Source organism: Lissotriton vulgaris, chromosome 5 (assembly GCF_964263255.1).
Source record: "Lissotriton vulgaris chromosome 5, aLisVul1.2, whole genome shotgun sequence".
Lineage (NCBI taxonomy): Eukaryota > Metazoa > Chordata > Amphibia > Caudata > Salamandridae > Lissotriton > Lissotriton vulgaris.
In genome coordinates this window covers 843,511,364-843,531,057 of record NC_141693.1, presented here as the reverse complement: position 1 = coordinate 843,531,057, position 19,694 = coordinate 843,511,364, and positions in this window count along the sequence as shown.

The window sequence follows — 19,694 nt, the reverse complement described above, 5'->3', positions numbered from 1 at the left end:
TCATCTATATGACTGCCAAATAAACATTTGCCATCAAAATGCATATCTAGCACCCTAGCCTGAACCTCAGGATGGAAGCTAGTCGCCTTCAGCCACCCCCTGACGCACCGCTGGTCCTGCCATTTGACAAAATGAAGTAGAAGAAGTAGAAGAGATATCCGTAGCAATCTCTATAATTTCAGTGGAAGCCCTTTCTCCTGATAAGATATCCTTTGCTTCCTTTTTTTCATCTTCAGGAAGTGGCTCTAAAAGAGAAGAGATGTTGTATTTTCCCAGAATGGCCATAGCGTTGGAGGCTCTTGTGGAGGTAGCTACCAGAGCAAAAAACCTTTTCCCGATGTTGTCCAGCCGGCGTTCTTCTTTATCCAGAGGTGCAGAACACTGAGATGGTGGGGTTTTTGCTCTTCTTTGTGCTGTCTGCATGATTACAGAATCTGATCTAGGATAACCAATGCGGCATGTGGGTGAATTATCAGGGGCTTTGTACTTCTTGTTCAGTTATGGAATTACCACTAAGATAGCAGCTGGTATCCGCATGAATTTTAGACCCTCTTGGCATAAGTAATCCACTATGGGAATTACCCAAATGGATCGTTGAATGCCTGGCTTAAAGTCATACAAGAAACACTCAGTTTGCTTAACTGGCATAGGTAGATCAAAGCGCTTTGAGGCACGTTCTAGAAGAACACGAAAGTTCCCGATGTAAGCAGGGGGAGAGCCTGCAGGAGAAGGGATAGGAGATGATGGCTTGGGAGCTATGTAATCATCCTATTCGTTCGGGGTGTCAACATCATTGTGTATCTCTCCTTCCTCTGCTTGTTGTTGATCCACATTTTGGGTATTGTCAGGAATAACAATAGGAGGAGGCAAAACCCTTTCCCTTATGGGCCTAGGTGTTACTTGTCCTGCGTGCTCTACAGGAGAATGTTGAGGAGGCGGAGGATGTTGCAGAGCATTCGCCTGGTGAAAGCGTCTGTAGTAATCATTTAGCATGTGATGCAAGTCTGTTACCAACTATACTGGAATGTTTAATTCAAAATACTTTATTTTGGCCTAAAAGGCCATAAAAGTAAAGTAAAAATACAAGACATACATAGAGAATTAAAATACATTCATCTAATGCTCGCTACAACGCACAAGTAAGCATCTAATTTGTAGAAGGTCATGATGGTTTTAGACAGGTCCCACTGGGTTGTCACAGCAGTTTAAAGGTTAACCTATTAAGATAGCGCTATATAAAGTGCATGTGCAATATATAGGCATAATGTTGCTGTTTATCTACTGCCAAAAAATGATTTCCATTCAAATATATGTACAATAGATATGCATTAATGCAAATATTATGCTAGACCGTTGTGCTTAACCATCGGCATAAGCTGGTTGAATTACATGTGAAAAAGGTACAAAGGTTAAAACTATTTAGATGCTTTTAAGAGTAAGTTCAACAATCTAGCTTTGTCTAACCGGGACAATCCATTCATAACATATTAAAAATATTTCTAAAAATATAAAACCTGTAGAAGGGCATAACAGATAAAACTATTTTAGTAGTTACATCGAAACTAACAATTTGTCCTTCTAAAAACTGTGCATTTTCAGCTTAACTACTCATAAAAAGTGATGCACCCCAACTAATGAATATGAGCTTTGGCCAGGATTCCTGGCAATACAATTAAAGTGTTATATTCCCGGTAAAGCGCCGCTGCAGGCAGTCTTGTGGAGCGGCGATGTTGACATCGCATACGAACTACATTACCCAGCGGACCTTGCAGGACACGGGAAGTTACTTAGGGGAACCTCTTCCTGTTTCCTGTGTCGGATATTCTCGGACTTCGGACCCGTTTGGAAGTGCTGCGGCTGCAGTACTTTGGTGTTCTTTGTCCCCAGCTGGTAGACGGCGATTCCTGTGGCTTTCTAAAGCGTTCTTGTTCGTTCAGGTTACCGATATCTCTCACCCGCCCCCCCCCCCGTGTCCTCCGTTGGCGAGTCAGGTAGACTCATGCGGAGGACGTTTTTGGAAAGTGATCGGCTAGAGAAGCCCGACCCAACTTTGCCCTCCGTTGGTGGAGCTGTACCAAGCTCATGCGGAGGACGAGCGATCTTCGAATATCAGGCATAGGAGTATATCACATTGCGACTTTGCCCTCCGTTGGTGAGCCGACTCAGTGGCTCTTGCGGAGGACGAAACCTCTACATTTACCAGGCTTGGTAGTCAGCCTGTTGTTATGGGAAGTGCGCCTTGCTGCCCTGACATAGGATCACCTTGGCTTTGTTGAGATACGGTATTTACAGTCTCGTGGATACTAAGAACTAGGTTTTGATTCAAGTGCCTTCCTCCTTTCACTATTCGCTGATGCTTCATTGGATTAAGGTACTGTTTCTTCAAGTCTATATTTGTACATTCTGCTTGGGTGATTTAACCCTTACTGGATTACTTTGACTTACGTTTGCTGCTGCCTATGCTGTTCCTCCATGAGGTCCCTTTATCAGTTAGAACTATAACTAATGAGGGTATGTACGCTATTCATCTTGTGTTCTATGCATTCCTGCATTCTTAGTATTAGGACAGAGTTGAATGTTTGTTGTGCGTTATGTCTTACAGGTGGGAATAGCGTTGTGTTCAGCAGCACATAGTTCCGGATGTGTGTGAAGAGAAGTATCTTCCACGTTTCAGAGCCTTTCCTTTTCTTTACAGGTAGACATTACGAAGGGGCTAGAGCTGGGGCATGTCAAGTTGTATACTGCTATTAGGGACTAAGAGATTGATTTGACTCACGTATTTTTATGTTTGTCGTTTCAGATCTCCTTCCCCGCAGTTCCCTCCCCTCCCCGCGGGCTTTATTGCCCTCGCCTGATCCTTCCTTAACCCTTGGCTATAACAGCAATCGGGGTTTGGATAGATCAGGAGGTGGCCCTTGTTTTACATCACGCTGATTCCGAGGACTTGGAGGATAACATAAAGAATGTTTTAAAATTTTTGCCCTCTCTTTGTCCTGATAAAATTATTGGCTAGTAGGAAACGACTGAGGCCAAATACTATGAGGTGGGAATTGTTTGTTTTTAATATCCGCAGCATGTCATTTAGTTTCCTCACACTGGAATGTTAATAGATGGTTCCCTAAAATGACGAGGATCTTCTTCGTCATAGGGCTAACACACTTGAAAAGGTTCTGGCTGTGTACAGTAGCCATATCATTGAATGAATACTCTCCTGCAAGGTAAGAGGAAGGATTAATATCCTCTAAGTCCTCATCATGAGAGTCCTGACACTTAACTTTTAGTTGAGAAGGACTATACGCAGGCCAAACATTCTATCATCTTCAGGGTCCTGAAAGTCAAGCCAATGTGCTGGAGGCCGGAGGCACATTGAAAAATCCTGTATCTTTGAAGGTCCCAAATGGATTTTACTCCTGTTGAAGGACCTGTTGACGGTACCTTCAATGGAATCGACGCTGATACCACCACCATCAGCGGAAAGGAGGACAGCGTTGTCGCCGGAGTGGTCGTAGACATAGAAATTCTCGTTGCAGGAGGAAAACTCATCGATGAAGGTCACGTCGACAGAGATGGTCTTGTCGACAATGACGCCGTTGTCTAAGTCACCTGCGGGCCCGCTGATGCAGCAGCCGTCGACACTGTGACCATCGACGTTGTCACCGTCGCTGTATAAGCCGTCGACGGCGAAGAAATCGCCTCAGGTCTACTGACAGTGATAGCTCTCATCAACGACAACGGACAAGAAGGAAGATCTCTCACGAAAGTCAGAGAAGCAGAGACTGGAGCAGAAGATGATTTTAAAGTCTCTTCTACCTGTTTTCTGTGACGTTTCTACTCAGCTTTTTCCTGTTCCGGTGATTTAGATCCCTGGAGGAAGAATGGGGTTTTTCCTCAGTGTCAGAGCCAGATTCAGAAAGAGCTTTATTCTTCTGGAGCCAGAAGATCAGTCTTCCTTTCCTATCCTTGAGGGTCTTGGCCAAGAAGGTTCAGCAGTATTTGCATTCCCTGGGTTTATGGTCATGGTAGAGGCAATAGATACATTGCTTGAGGGGATCTTCTGAGAAAAGTCTAAATTTCCCACAAGTTTTACAGGGCCTAAACAACCCTTTTTTATCTGGCATGGTGAAGGTCAACCGCGAAAGATCTGCTGCGTAAAGTACACACAATTTTAAGTCACAGAAAGGAATACCTTGAGCAGCTGGAGGTCAAAATTTGAAAAAAGCCAACTGTCACTGAGCAGAGCTCAGAGACACTCCCAATCACAAGACGTGCGGTAAGAAATATGAGGTTTGGTGGCTCTGTGGAGAGGGTTACTCTGAGGTCTCTGCTGTGATTGGCTGAACTTTGGATGTTGTAAAATGAGGTTGATGGAGTGCTCGATTGAATTTTCTCTCTATGGAGGTCTATGTAATGTATTCAATAGTACTATTTCTACTGTTACCGTGGGACTCCCACCATGACAATGGGGAAAATTCAAGCATATGAATCTATAAAAGATAAAATACTGGAGAAGTGTGGGTGTGCCTGACTGAGCATGGGGTGTATACGTGGTTCTGTGTCTGAGCGTGTGGGTGTATCAGTGTAGTTGTGTGTAATTATGTTTGCAAGGAAATGTGCATAGAGAGTGTGCATGAGTGAATGTGCAGGGTTTGTGTTTGTGGGTGTAGTTTATGTGTCTGTGTGAGTCTGAGTATATGGGTGTGTGGTTGTGTGTGCAAAGAAATGTGTGGAAATGTGTGTTGTGTATTGTGTGTGTGACTGAATGTGTATGTGTGTCTGTATATATGTGTGTAGGAGGTAGGGAATGTTCATGGAGGTGTGTGTAGGTCTGTCTGTAGGTCTGTGTGCAGGTGTGTATATGGGTGTGTGTCTGGGGTTGTGGGTGTGTATGAGCAAGGTACTGAGTGTGAAGGTGTGTATTGGTGTCTGTCTTTCTCAAGTGTATGTATAGGTGTGCCTGTGACAATGTGTCGGGCTGTATCTGTGGTTGTGTGTGCGACTGAGTGCCTGGGGTGTATGTGTGAGTATAGTTGTATGTGGCTCTATGTGCATGTGCCAGGAAATGTGCATGGAGGTGTGTGTTTGTGGGTCTCTGAGTGGGTGTGTGTGTTTGTGCCTGTGTGTGTGGCGTGTATATGTGACTGATTGTGTGTGTAGGATGTGAAGGTGTGAGTGGTGTACTTGTCTGTGTCTGCTTTTTAAAAAACGTTTTTTGAGATCCCGCTGAGTTAACATTTTGGTGTGTATGTGTGTAATTGTTTAAGCATAGCTGTGTATGTGTGTCTTATTGTGTTAGTGTGTGTGGTTGTGTGTGGGATTAGTTTCCATAGGAAATGTGTGCAAGGGAATGTATGTGGAAGTGTGTGTTGGTGTGTTTGTGAATGTGTGTGTGTGTGGGTGTGTGTGACCGAGTGTGTGCTTGTAAGGTAAAGGTTGTGTGTGAAGGAATGTGTAGGTGAGTGTAATGTTCTTGGGTGCGTGTCTGTGTGTTTTTCTGAACGTTTTTATGGTTTAAATAGTTTTATTATTTTAAAGCGAGATCAAGCATAACAACAGCCACCACCTACATCCACCGGCCGGTGGGGAACTTTTATTAGAGCGGAGAGATAAAATGAATAGGAAGAAGAGAGAAGGAAAGAAGAGAGAAGTTAGTGGAGGCTATCCCTAAAGCGAGTGTGATGTGAGCTTGGCGAGTAGTCAGTAAGCGAACGAGGCGGGAGATGGACTATCATGCTCATGTCAGTGGGCGATTGGAGCCGGTGAGGAGCACTCTGAGGTATTTAGGGCATGTGAGTTCTGTAAATTAATTAGACAAGAATTCTATGGTAGACCACCATGTTTTCTCGAACTTGGGGAGGGAGTGGTAAGGCCTCCCGCTATCTTCTCAATACCCAGGAGTAACCACAACTTATATAGCCAATGAAGGTGAGATGGAACCTCTGTCTTGCCCCATTTAGCCAGCAATACCTGTTTGGCCGCCCCCAGTGCCAACGCTTTCGCTCTGCCTCTCCCAGATTTGAGAGGATACATCAAAGCATTCGGTAGTCCTAGAATTGTGAACGTGGGGAGTTTTGGTAGGTCCGTGTGGTATGTTGTGTCAATGTCCCAGAGACTTTACACCCAAAAATCCTGTATTATCGGGCAAGCACATAGGATGTGGGCGAGTATGCTAGATTGATCACAATTATGCCAGCAAAGCCCTGTACCCCCCGGTTTCCACTTAAGTAGCCGCTCAGGGGTGTAGTACCAATAGTGTGCGATCTTTAAGAACACCTCTTTACCTGCTTTACTACAAGCTGATGCCTTGGCTCTGTGTACAATATCACTCCATTCCTTGGGGGAGAACTCATATTCCAGTTCAGCCTCCCATCTACGATGCACAGGTGATTTGCCGGTCTGTCTGGGGATGTTTAAAAATGTGTAGATGTCCGACAGCAATCGTTTGTCCGATGTCCTAGTGATGAACCATTTCTCAAATTTTGTGAACTTGCGACTGGCGTGAGTGCTTATCTGTGGTTGTGTGACCCAATGACAAAGGGACAGATGCTGCCAGTAAGCTAGTTTAGGGATGCCGTAGCCCTCTGTAAGGCTGGAGAACTCCATTACCCCACGCACATCATACAAATCCCCAATATGTTTACAGTTGGCTTCTTGCCATGGGAGAAGCTGTTCCCAGTAGATGCCAGCAGGAAATTGGGGTTGCCGATAAACAGAGTCAGAGGTGAGATCGGGTTGGATAAGCCAAGTGGAACCCGTACTCTGTCCCAGACTGCTATGGTGGCCCGCAGGACCGGTGACATGTAGACTCCGCATGGGCGTTGCTTTCGGGGGAGCCACAGAACCTTCCAGATGTGCATGCCCGCAAGTGAACGGTCAATGAAGCACCAATGCTTTCCTGACTCTAACTTGAACCATTTAAGCATGTAGCAGAGTTGGGCAGCCTGGAAGTACTGTTCGGGGCATGGGGCCCCCAATTCCCCGTCCCCTTGTTTAAGGTATGTCAGCTGATGGGCCATTCACGGTCTCGTACCCCTCCAGATAAAGGTGCAGAGGAGATGTTGCATTTGTGCTAGCATGTTAGGAGGGGGACTAAGTGGTAATGTCTGCATAATATACAGTATCCGCGGGAACGTGGTAATTTGACGGCAGCCAATCTGCCAACCCAGGATAGGGTATACCTGTTCCAGCTCGTGAGCTCTCATCGAATCCCAGCTAGTACGGTGGCATAGTTGACTTGCGCCGTTTTGGAGACCGTAGGGAACATCTGCAAGCCCAGGTACTGGATGCCTTCTGTAGCCCATCTGAAAGGGAATCTCGACGACAGCACCAGCTGATTAGCCAGCTGGAGGGTGAGGGTCAGGCTCAGCGCCTGTCTTTTATGGGGATTGATCTTAAACCTTGAGGCCTGGCTAAACAGCTCCAGCTCCTCCATCAGGGCAACCAGCGAGAGCTCCGGATGGGTTAGGAACAGAACCACGTCGTCGGCATGTAATGAGATTTTGTGGAATCTGTCTCCCATTTTGATACCAGAGTTCCCCGGTTGTTGGCGGATACTTTCTGCAAAAGGTTCCATATATAATGCAAAGAGGAGGGGTGACAACGGACACCCCTGCCTTCATCCCCTCTGAATGCTGAACGGTCGCAAAGTGACCCCATTCACTCTAATCCGTGCTTGGGGGTCCGCATATATGCAGTCCACCCACTGTAAGTAACAGTAGCTGGCTCCATATTTGCGTACCGTCTGTTGTAAATACGGCCAGTGCACTCGGTCGAAAGCCTTTTCGGCATCGACGGAGAGGAGGACCGTAGGTGTCTGTATGTTGGGTTTTGTCCAGTAAACGGCACATTTGCCGGGTCCCATCGCTGTAGTTGTGTTCTGGAATAAAACCTGACTGGTCGGGGTCTATCAGCCCCTGCATAAGGGGCGCCAATCTGTGCGCTAAGATGCTCACAAAAATCTTAAGGTCGACATAGAGCAACGAGATGGGGCAGTCGGAGACACAGTCCATGGGGTCTTTCCCGGGTTTTGGGATAACGACCACTTCCGCCATAGTCATAGTCGGAGTCACCCTGCCCATGTCACTAAAGGAGTTAAAAAGTCTGGCCAGCACTGGGGCTTGGTCTCGGACGAAAGCCTTATAAAAATTGGCCAAGTACCCATACTCCCCTGGAGCCTTCTCTGAGGGGAGGCCGGAGATGGCCTTCAAAACTTCATTGATGCCAATGTCCGCATTGAGGTTTGTTGCCTCTGCAGGCGGGAGGGAAGCTACTGGTACGTACGGTATATATTGCCTGGCGGTGTCAGGGACTAGATCCTCTGCACCATAGAGTTCGGTGTAGAAGGATTCAAACCGGCCGGCTATGTCAGCGTCAGAGCTCAAAATTGCCTGATCCTGCGACTGGCACTCTGTGCTCACAGCAATGTCGCAAGAAGTTTCCCCGCTTTGTTGCCGCCAGTGTAGTACCGCTGTTTGGACCGTAACAGTGAGTATTCTGCTCTGTCACAATTTAACAAAACAAAAAAAAAACCACTGTCACAATTGAGGGCCTTTAGCTGCTTCCTAGCGGCATTGAGCTGTCTCCTGACTTGGACGGTCCCTGTCCTACGGTGCACCCCCTCTAACTCCTGGACCTAGGCTTCTAGCTTCCCCCTCTTCTCTTGTCTGTCTTTATTGACTCCCCCGCTATCACTTTGCACCGCCCTCGGATGACTACTTTGAGCAAATCCCAGAGGATGGCAAGCGAGGTATCCCCGTCTTTGTGAATCTCAATGTACAACGTGATTGTTTCCTGAATGGCCTTGAGATGCACCTTATACCACAGTAAATTATGATTAAGTCTCCACTGCTTGTGACCTTGAGGCACCCCTCGATCAGCCAGGTCCAGCCGAATTGGGGAGTGATCCGACAGGGCTGCAATCCATATTGAAGCATCAATAGTATCCCTGGTTACCCTGGGGGATGTAAAAAAACAGTCAATGCGAACGTAAGCCTGGTGAGCCACTGAAAAGCACATGTATTCCCTAGCTGTCAAGTTAAACTGCCTCCACACGTCTGTCAAGCCTAAATCCATCAGTCTCAGCCTCATGGAGTCTGAGAGCGCCCCAGAATGGCCCTGCTGCTGGGCGGAATGGTCTCACTGCACGTCATGTGTGATGTTGAGATCTCCTCACAAGACCAAGTCCTGGTCTGAGGAGGCCAGAATAGCGTCTAAAGTATCACTGAGGAACTGCTCCTGCCGCTCATTTGGGCTGTATAGGGATGCAATACTGTATGTGTGTGGGCCTAGGAGTACCCTAATGGCTAGCGCCATGCCTGGGACCTCCACCTGGGTGCCCACCACCTGACCCCGAAAGTGAGTGGCAAGTAAGATGGCTACCCCTGCCTTCTTATCCCCAGAGGAGGAGAAGAATTTCTTGTCAAACCACCCGGAGCGGAATCGCTTTCAGTCGGCTCGCAATAGGTGAGTCTCTTGTAGGAGGCAGATATCGCTACCCTACTTCTTCAAAAGTGTGAGCACCGCCCATCTTTTCACCGGGGAGTTGAGGCCTCTAACATTAAGGTTCAGTATGGCTACTTTAACTGTTGGTTCGGGAATAGAGCTTCAGACTAACAGTGGGCCCCAGTCCTACCCTAGCCCTGCCCCACCACTCCCAAGATCCCGCCCTGGTTTGTGCCGCCCCATCCCACACCCTGCTCCGTACTCTGTTGCTTACCTTCTGGCTAAAAGGATAGGAAAGACAAGAGGGAAAGAAAAGGAAGAAAGAGAGAGATAAAGCAAGAACTCAAGGATCGCCAAATAATTGGCAGTACTCGCACAATCGTGCTTGGGTCCATGTGTCCGATGGTCCTACATCTCGTCAGCGATGTGGAGCCCCAATTGCCGGAGCCGGTTGCCATCGGCCCTGGTCCGGACGCATGCCTGCCATCTTGGAAGAAGAGCGCAGTGTATGGATTCTACTCTTCAGCTTCTGGAGTGTCCACCGACCTTTCTCTGTGTTGGAGCTGTCGCAGAAGCTCCTCCCGCTCCTTCAGGCTTTCAGTAGCTGTGGGTCTGGAGGATCTCGCCCTGCTGTTCCTAGTTCGACCTCCTGTCTTCAGCTTTCCAAGCACAGCGGCGTCGTCCTCAGTAGCCCCCGGATCATCGTCTTCAGCTAAATCCAGGCCCAGCACTTCCTGTGCCTCTTTAAGGGCCTCCCGGTCCCAGACGAAGGACAAATGGAAGGGGTGACCCCAACGATATTGAATTCCTTTGTTCCATAGAAAGACAGTGGTCGCCTCAGGGCTTTGCGTCGTTGGAGGGTGAGTGTAGACAAGTCCTGATAGATGCTGATCTGGAGGCCTTCATAGGCTATAGACGCTCTGTCTCTGTTGGCCGCCATTATGATCTCCTTATGCTGGAAAGAGTGGAGACATGTGAGGATATCCTGGGGTTGTCCTGGGTCACGGGTTGGTCTCCCGGCACGATGGGTGCGATCAAGCACATTTTCTTTCTCCACTAACAGTGGCCCCACATGTTTGAAGAGCCGGATCACCTAGTCCTCCAGCTTACACTAATCAGCGAGGAGTGGAACACCCTTAATGCGGATATTGGATCTTCTGGAGTGGTTTTCGAGATCTTCTAGTTGGAGAGACAGCTCCTCGTTGCGGTCTTTGAGCTCCCCCACTGCTCTCGTATCTTGCGCTTCTGTGGCCTAGTATGTATAATCCCCGCTCTGTCTCATGGGTCGTTTTCCTCATGTCTCCCACCACATGGTGGCCTCTGTGAACTGCTGGGAGCCGCAGGTTCAGTCTTCCACAACCCGGCCTTCGGGAAAGGTCTGGGAGTGCTCCAGGTGTGTCCCGCTCCAAGACAGGTCCGCTTTCCAGAGCTATGTGGTAACACTCCTTTCCCGCTAGTTCTCTGCCATGTCAGGCGTCTCCTGGCAGGGATCCGCATCTCTCGTGCCCACCACTGGCCTCACACTGTTGGCTGGCCGTTTACTCGGTCAAAGCACAAGCATAGGCTCCCGCAACAACGTGCCGCTGTGTCATGGCTTCTCGCCCCCCAGGAGGCCTCGATGCTCCCAGTCTCTACGGGGCCGCACTTGCGCAGGTCGCCGAATGCCTTCAGTATCGCTCTCCACATAAACGGACTGCCACGCACTCAGAGGCTCTCAAAGCCGGGCGGCCACCACAATCTTCACCCTCCAAGGTGGCGTTCCAGACATTGAACCTGCCATGTGCCGCACCTGGGGTGTGTCTTCAATCCCGGGAGCCCCACACTCGAGCCCTGCGCGTCCTCACTCGGGGACCGCACTGCAAGCTGGGCCCCCGGAGACGGCGCCCCCGGTGCAGACTCAGGCCACAACACCAGGAGCCTATTTAGGCCCCAGGACGCTGCTGATCGGGATGGCGGGAACGGCTAGACACCGATCTGTGCCCAGAGCGCCATCCATGGCAGAGGGGACCGCCCACTACGACTGAGGCCTTCCCGGCAGCACCGTACTCGCCCGCATTTTGCACTGGCCTCCCTAAAGGTAATGCGATGCGTGGCCGAGCCGGCACCGGCCGAAGGAGCGTACCGATGCAGACCAGCTGCGTCAAAGTGCTTGCCGCTGCCCTCTGGCGCCCGAATCATCGCCAGGGAGACTCCCTGCAGTGGCACCGCTCAGGGCAGCCCAGCATTCCAGCTCAGCTCCTCACGGGCCGCGCCATGCGTCCCAGCCACGGTTCGCTACATTGCGTCCTTTTGGCTCTGGGGAGCGTCTCTGCAGGATCCCCAGGGGATCGGGGGTGGCACCGTATACAGGCGCTCCTCTGCTTAGTAAGGGTACTGGATATAGGCAAAAGCGGAGGCTTTTTCCCCCTGCCATGGGGAGCGGAGCTCCGTAGAAACGCTGCTACTCCGCCATCTTGGCCACGCCCCTCTTTCTAAATGTTTTTTAGGTTCTATGCAAAGCTACAGGGGCCTTGTTGAGTACCGCAATGAATCCACAGTTCTGCTTAACAGTAAAGAAAAAACCTTTTTTTATCCGTTTTCCACCTCTGAGGGTCACACTATGACCCCCCCAGCCCATCGAAGGGGTCAGGGTACTTCTAGCCGCATACTATTTTTTATCTATTTCTGCAGAACACGGAGACCAAGTCCTCAAGTCCTACGATGGCAGCTACATCTTGCTGTTCAGATTGCGGACAGCCAATCGCAAAGTGAGGTTGAACTCGCAGATCCGTAGATCAACCGCAAATGATCTGCTGCGTGAAGTACACAAAATGTTAACCTTAGTTTCTCATCAAAGACTACTGAACGCATTTACAACAAATCACAAAAAGCATGCTTTCTTGACCAAGACCTTGCTCTCTGCCAAATTTGGTGTAATTCCATTCGGCCATTTTAATGGTATCACTGTTCAATTTTCCTGGGGAAAGCTGCATGGGAAAGACACATTTTGAGACCACCCCTTTTTCTTGGCCTCCTGTTTCACGGATCACCCTGATATTTTTTAGGAAGGGGCGGCAGTGGATGAGACTTTAAAAATAAATGAAAAAGTTTCATGAAGATTCGTCTAATGGCACCAAAGTTATAAGTTATAAGCAAACCAAAAAATGCTTTTCGTGGTCCTAACTATAACTACCAGATGCTGATATATATTTATTATGCACCTCTTACAGGGTGAATACTAAGCCTGGGCAAAGCACTACGCTAGCGTAGTTTGCGAAGATTGCGCTACTTCGCACTCAGCGAATTGCACGTAGCACAGTGCAAACACATTTTTTGTTTGCTCGCAGTCCTCAACGTCAAGTTGGAGACCGCGAGCAAGCGAAATAACATCCCGGCGAGACTTTTTCCTCGTTTGCGATCAGCAACATCAAGTTGTCGATCGCGAGCATGGAAAATAAACCTCCCGGCGAGATTTTAAACGTGGGGAGGTCAGGTTTCTCATTGCGATTAGTCACGTATGCTCGCGACCGCTCGCGATGAGAAACTACCAGTCCGTGTTGAGAAAGCTGCAGCTCGAGTAAATATCTACTCGAGCAGCAGAAAACGACACCTCGCACTGTGCAAGATTCCGTTTTCAATGATTGCACAGTGCGGACAAGTATCCGGCACTGTGCAATAATCGCAAACAGGGTACTACGCAGTTTGCGGAGTGCTATGCGTAGCTCGCGTAGTGCGAAGTGCACTTCGCATAGCTACGCGTAGCATTACTTCGCGAACTACGCCCAGGGTTAGTGAATACCATAAGTCCCGAACAACAAATCTCTGCTTTCAACAAGAAGCTAGTAAAGGAACAAACGTTCATGTGGTAAAAACAAGGTTTGCTTCTTGCTCCAGAGTTATCGTAATACAGTTAGGTATTAGACAGAGTTCCCATACTTTTTAAAAAAAATAATTGTTTCAAGTCATGATAGAGACCTTCAGGTGCCTCTGGCTGAAATGGAAAGGGGAGGGGGTCTCTTATTCTGTGAAGCCACGTGAGAGGCAGACAATGAAAGAAGAAACACATTCTCGCCTGGGTGCCTGCTACCTAAAATACATTTTAATGTGCAATTGGTTAAACAGCAAATCGAAAGGCTGCTTGAGAGCCAGTATACAGCTTTAATTGATGCAGTAATTTGAGGGCTCATGAGGAAAAGATGTGTTTTCTTTTTTTAGAGGTAAAGTAAAGGTGTTATCATCTGCGTCTTTAATACAAATCTTACAGTGTCTTATTTAGACTTTGGTGTATGGGAAACGCCACCATGAATGTCTTATTAGCTCTGTTACAGGTACATTACTGCCTAAAGGCATTTGTAATCCAGCAGATGGGATATCCCTGGTATTTGGACATAGTAGCCCATCCTCTAAACTCTAAGTAAGCCCTTAATCTTTTTTCACATTTTGCAGCATAATTTCTTTTTCTGAGTGTAATACAGTTTTAAAATAATGACTTACATATTCACAGTGCTTTTAAACACAGATAAGGAACTTGCAGCACTTTAAACACGTCACTGTTTCCCAGTGCACCAATCAGTATTAATTTCTGGGACTGTCGGGTTACAGACTTCAGTAGTGATCGCATTAGCCAACTGAAATTTCATAACATAAAACAATGCATTTCCCACTTATTACTTTAACTTGCATTTATTTTTCATTTGAGGTGTAAATGTAAATTGATACTTGTATAGCGCACTACTCACCCGCAAGGGTCTCAAGGCACTTGTACGAATACCGCTGTGGAACCCATCCTGGCTTTCCCTGTGAGGCGTCCACTCCTGGGCACTCCCAAGGTGGAGGCCAGGCATCCTTAGCGTTGTGGGAGCCGTTGTGGAGATTAAGCAAGCTATTGCCCAGAGTTGCAGAGTGGGACTCCATGATTGGAATAGGCACCGAGGCGAGAATTATCAGGTCCGTGGAATTTTGAGCCCAAGACCCGCCAAGGCGGGGAATTGAACCCTGGTCCCGGGCCAGACCTCTGCATCAGGGTCTGCCGCTCTAACCATTGAGCTACACTTCTCCACTGCATGTTATACCAACAATACAGTTGCAGAATATTTTATTCTTTTTAAGCACATTTCAGGCCCTATCCCGAAACACCCTGACCTTACCCCATAGCTCTCAGGATCACAGTTCTCATAATTTTTTAATACACGCCAACCTCAGAATGAGCTGCAAAATACTTTGTGGGAGGATGTCTTTGAGGTCCTGCCTCCAGGGCAGCCAAGCACACATCAGATCGAGAATTGTGTGTCCCAGAAGCTGCAGCTGGAAACGTGGTCCACACTATAGCTACCCAGTGCTGATATATTTATTATGCGCACCTCTTACAGGGTGAATACCGTAAGTCCCAAACAACCCAGTTCTGCTTTCACCTAGATATCTAGTATAGGAACAAACGTTCTTGAGGTGAAAACAAGGTTTGCTTCTTGCTTTGGAGTTATAGCAATAGCGTTAGGAATTAAAGAGAATTCTGAGTTGTAATATACAGAATACATCCGAGACAAGCATTTCCTTTTAATGCTCTTAGGAAGATACACTGTAGGAAACCTGTTTGTAGGCCACCCACATAAGGCTGATCTAATATACTTTTTCTATTTCTTTGTCTTTCCTTTATAGTTTTTGTTATATCATAAGGTTTACATGTATATGTAAGTCAGCCTAGGTCCTCCTAGCTGCTCAGCCAGAGTGAGAGATGGTGACGGAATGTTGGTGTGACTGTGATGAATGGAATGCCTGGGTGCCTGTGTGGATGAGTGGTGACAGTTGGAGATGGGCTGAGCAGCTAGGTAGGCTGCTCCTGGTGGGGGTGGCGTAGGAGATAAGGGAGCTGGGTTAAGAGCTGTTATATAGCTGATCCATGTTTGCTACCACTTGACATGGATTAATAAAGAAGACTTTAAGAACTTACAACCTGGCTACCAGTGTCTTCATGTACAAAGTACAACAGGTTTTTTTCCAAAAATATAAAAAAGATGAAAAAGTGTTCATACTGCAAAGAAACCCACTTCAAACACAATGTACTTGAATAAATAGAAATTGAGAGGGGGGGGAGAGAGAGAGAGAGAGATAGAGAGAGAGAGAGATAGAGATAGAGAGAGAGAGAGAGAGAGAGAGAGAGAATACCATAGGCATGCTCTGGGCTACCTCTCCTCTCTGAATAATGATAGTATTTTATAGGAAGGGTTCTAGCAATTGAACACGGTGTAAGAACTATAGTGTTCCTTGCTATTGTGATGTAACTTTAAGAATTATGTCACAATGCAGGGGGCGCTAGAGGGCGCACTGCGGGATGGCTGACTGCTAAGTCAGCTCCGCCGGACGGGTGCGTTTTCACGGACCCCTTGGCCCCAACTTCATCCTGTTCTCCGTAAAAAACAGCGGAATGGACAGCTAAACGATCCGGCTCCGTAATGCATTGCCGCCGGCCAGCAACTATGCAGCACGACGGAGAAATCGGCGAAAATCCTCCCGGCGCTGGCAGGCTGGTCAAGATGGCGGCGCGCGGTCGCGGCGACCGCAGCTAAAACCGAGCGCTGTCGCCCTCGGAGGACCACAGGACTCTCCACATCCCGGCGCACAGTCGGTAAGAAACGGGAACTGGTGTAAATCAGCTCCGATGTGCGCATACACTGGGCAGATCTTTGAGAATGCACTGTGCGTTCCACGGCGACCAAAATGGCGGCGGCGGTGACACGCAAGATAGGTGACTCTGCCCCAAGCGCTGCCGGCCCCCCGTTCCACGGCGCCAGCAAGTGAACAGGTACGGGACAGCAAAACAGCGCAGCTAAGGGGGCGAGCAGAGGAGATAGGCGGCTGGGAGCTCGCCGGCGGAGGTATGGCGGTGCGAGGCTTCCCAACACTATAACGCGACGCACCAGAAGGCGCGAACCAGAACCGCCAACACTAACGGGACCACCTCACACGGACAGGCTGTTACGTGTAGTGCACAGCAGTCTCATAAGCATATCCACCATCACGAGACACGCCTGCGTGACACCGGACGCTGCCCTGGGCCAGTATGTGGCTAAGTGGCCATTCCAATGAATAGATCCCCAACGCAGGGGGTGGCTAGAGCGCAATTGCGACGCACACGGACAACGTCCAAACCAGCAGCCCCAACGAGCCCGACTGTCGCTAGCCCAGCCGCACCCGCGGGCACCATGGGGAAGCCCGATAGACAGCAAACGAAACTGCCTTTCGAGGCGAAAAAGCAAACGGCGAAAACGGGAGCTGCTATGGACACTGACGGAGACCAGGCTCTGGGAGACGGCGCCGGCATGGAGGCAGTACTAAGGGCTATCCAGCAGAGCTTGCACGACATGAATACCAAAATGGACAGCGTTGTGGCAAGGGTGGACTCGCTGTCAAACAAACTGGAAAATCACGGCGAGCGGCTGGTGGAGGCGGAGCAGAGGATCTCCTCGGTAGAGGACCACTCCAGGGACATAGCGAAAACACACAGCGCCATTGAAAAGACCCTGGAAACCCTGAAGGCGAAGGTGGAGGACCAGGAAGCGAGGTCCCGCCGCAACAACGTACGCATCTCGGGCCTGCCGGAATCCACCAACACAGGCAGGATGGAGACGTACGTGGAGAACATGCTGAAAGAAATCTTCGGGGCTGAAAGCTTCTCTGACGTCTTCCTGGTCGAACGGGCTCATCGTTCCCTGGCCCCCACTCCAAAACCGGGGGCTACGCCTCGGATAATCATCGCTCGAGTGCTCAACTACAGGGACAGGGACGCCGTGCTTCGAATGGCGAGGGAAAAAGGCGCCATCACCCACCAGGGCAACTCGCTGGAGTTCTACCCAGACCACACCATGGCGGTGCAGCAGGCACGGAAGGAATTTGCTCCAGTGAAGAAGAAACTTCGGGAACTAGACATTGGATACGCGATGCTGTACCCAGCAAAACTTAAAATCCTAACGGATGGCAAGCCGGTGGTTCTCACGACGGTCCAGGCCGCGCAGGATTATGTCAAGAACCTCACCAAACGTCGGAAGAATCAGGAGACTGCGGCCAGAATGAGCGACAACGACTGATGACAAAATAACTGCTCTGTGTGCGACATTGGAGTACTTTCTCGAACCTGGCAGCGGGCGACGGACACTTCTGACACAGTGCACCCGCACGTCGCGATACACAGGACTGATGTTGGCGCTGCTGATGAACTATGGAAGGGAGACGCCATCGGCAGTATCGCAGTGAGTACACTTGGGGAGTGTTGATGCAGTACCCGGACACGTGCTTTGGGTCTCACCCGATTAGAGACATGCGGCCGGCTGGCTGTACTAACTGCTCTATCACCGCGCTACCCTGAGACACTAACTACAAGGGTCTGTGACACTGCCTGCATGGGTATTGAAACCTCGGAGGGACATGAAGGGACTGACACTGATCGTGTCATGGTTGCGGGGGATTGGAGGCGGGATGAGGGGACTAGGGGGAGTTTTATTGACGCTATCATCATCTAGAGATCGCACCCGTCCACATCCACTATGTGGGTGGAGATGTGTGCTTCGGGCGGCACCCCCAGGAGGGTGTTCCCCACAACAAGTTTAATCACAGTTCTGAAGTTCGGGGGGGAATGGCTTTGGCAAAGTTTGGGTGCTAAAGTGGGAGGCGGGGGGTTGGGGAAGCTGGGTAGAGTTAATATGTTTGCACTGTGTCTGAGAAGCATTGCGACCTCCTTTATTGCCTGTATTCTGTGTGCTGTAAATGAGCTGTTCCACAGGTGGCCACATAGATCACGCGACGCACAATTTCACCTGTCTACGCACTAATGGCATGCTCTGACACACTCAATTTCATCACATGGAATGTCAGGGGGCTGGGGAATCCAAAAAAGAAACGGCAGATGTTTGCGTACTTTGACAGACTTCAGGTAGATGTGGCATTTCTGCAAGAAACACACATGGCACCCAATTCCACATCCAGGTTGGGCTCAAAATGGGCGGAATCAGCCACAGGCGCATATTACTCGACGTACTCCCGTGGCGTCAGTATCTTGATCAAGAAAGGTACACACTTCAAAATCAAAGACACGTACACTGACACAGGAGGGAGATATGTTATAGTGGCAGGTGAGACGAGACACCAGAAACTAGCCCTAGTGAATGTGTATGGTCCGAATGTGGATGATGCAGCTTTTTTTGAACGGTTGTGGCACACTATAGCGGATATACAAGCGGACAATGTCATCTGGGGAGGGGACTTCAACGTGACACTCAGGGACGGGCTCGACAGAGCGCCGCACACACCCGAGCAACATACCAAGGCGAGGGAAATGCTGCTGGACGCAATGCCCAATTTACATGTAAGCGATCTGTGGCGGCTACTACACCCGGGGGAACAGGTTGCCACACACATAAATGCTGCAAATAGAAGCTGGTCCAGATTGGACTATTGGCTGGCTACACAGGACGTCCTTGCATGGGTGGAGCAGATAACACACCTCCCGAGAACACTATCGGATCACGGCCCTGTACTTTTGAGGTTGCGGATCCCACACTATGTCCCGCCACCCTTCACCTGGCGCTTTAATGCACAGGCCCTGCGTGATCCGCTATATGTCGACACGGTCCAAAAAGCGATCACCGACTACTTTGAATTGAATGCCCCCACCACGGAGGACCCGTGCCTCCTATGGGAAGCGTTTAAAGCCACAATACGGGGCGTGTGCATTACCACGTCCGCTGGCATATTAAAAGATATTCGTCACCAACTAAAAAGAAGGGAGGAGATGCTTCAAGACCTGGAGCAGAGATACACAAACACTGGAGACACAGCACTGCTCAGTGACATTCAGACACTACTATTAGAACACAACACATTTGCTGACGACGAACTTAAATATATCTTCAAGAGAACGACGGCTAGGAGATATGGGGAAGGAGGCAGACCGGGCAGGGCCCTAGCAGAAAAGATTTGTTCGGGGAGGGCGCCACAGCATATAGCGACTATACATACCAAACAAGGCACTCGTGCACATGACATGCCGACCATTCTGGGTGAATTCAGAGACACCTACGGGGCACTGTATGAGGCCAGAGCTCAAATATCTCGGGAGGAAATTTTGGAATACATGGCTGACGTTGAAATCGCCTGGCTGGCTGACGGGCACAGGGAGTATTTGGCTAGGCCTCTCACGACACAAGAAATCATAGACACTATCAAACGACTCCCCAATGGCAAAGCGCCGGGCCCAGACGGCTTCGTCATAGAATTCTATAAAACAT